Genomic DNA, 1,149 nt, shown 5'->3' with positions numbered 1-1,149 from the left:
TAGGAGTTATATTTTGTGATGAATATGCATTTAATATGGTTAGGGGGCATCTCAGCATAGATTTCTCTAATAAATATTTATCAGTAGACCTGTGTTTATAATTAGGAGAGCGCTTTAGCATGTAGAGTACAAAACCCCTACTTTATGCCCTTACGTCCTTTCCCTTGCTTCCCCTGTCCCTTACTCACCCTCCCTCTTCTTCTACCGCCCCAGCTATCTTCCCTACCGCCTTTCCTAAGTCTCCCACCTCCTTTCTCCCTCAGCAAGCTATATTATGAAGTTTTCCTCAGTCCGTATTGCACGCCCGACACGGTGCGCGCGCATGCGCAATATCACACGAGAAAAATAATATTTTGCACAGGAGAAAAACCTTGCATGTAAGATCCTCCTCTGCATATACTGTGACGAGCCAGTACACAATATGGCTACGTGAGTGTGTTAGCGCATGCACAATATCTCACCAGAAGAGTTATATTTTATGATAAATATGCATTTAATATGGTTAGGGGATATCTCAGCATAAATTTCTTTTATAAACTTTTATCAGTAGACCTGTGTTTATAGTTAGCAGAGCGCCCTAGCCTAGGGTACAAAACATCTACTTTATGCCCTAGCGTCCTTCCCCTTGCCTCCTCTGTCCCATCTCTCAGAATCCTTCTTCTTCTACCGCCCCAGATATCTTCCTTGCCGCCTTTCCTCATTCTCCCATCCCCTTTCTCCCTTAGCAAGCTATATTATGAAGTTTTCCTCAGTCCGTATTGCAAGCCTGACACGGTGCGCGCGCATGCGCAATATCTCCCGAAAAAATTTATATTTCGCAAAGATTATGCATTTAAAATGAAGAGGAGTTATCGTAGCATAGATTTATATGATAACATTCCATTAGTAGACATCGCTTAAGAAATAGGAGGAAGACCTTGCATAAATGGTCCCCGCTGCGTATACCAGCCAGTACACAATTTAGCTACCGTCAGCTGGGGCTACTTTGAACACTTTTCAGATATTTTTTTAAAAATCATTGCACATGGTATAATGAAATCTTTGAATGGTGAGCTATATTGGGGCTATACTTGAATCAAAAGAATGGTTGTATAAATTATCAGATTGGTTAAAGTGATGTGATGGATTTTTATTTGTTCAAAGAAATCC

The sequence above is a fragment of the Priapulus caudatus genome, unplaced genomic scaffold (assembly GCF_000485595.1).
Source record: "Priapulus caudatus unplaced genomic scaffold, Priapulus_caudatus-5.0.1 Scaffold1, whole genome shotgun sequence".
In the NCBI taxonomy this organism is placed as follows: Eukaryota; Metazoa; Priapulida; class Priapulimorpha; order Priapulimorphida; family Priapulidae; genus Priapulus; species Priapulus caudatus.
This window is presented reverse-complemented; position numbering follows the sequence as displayed.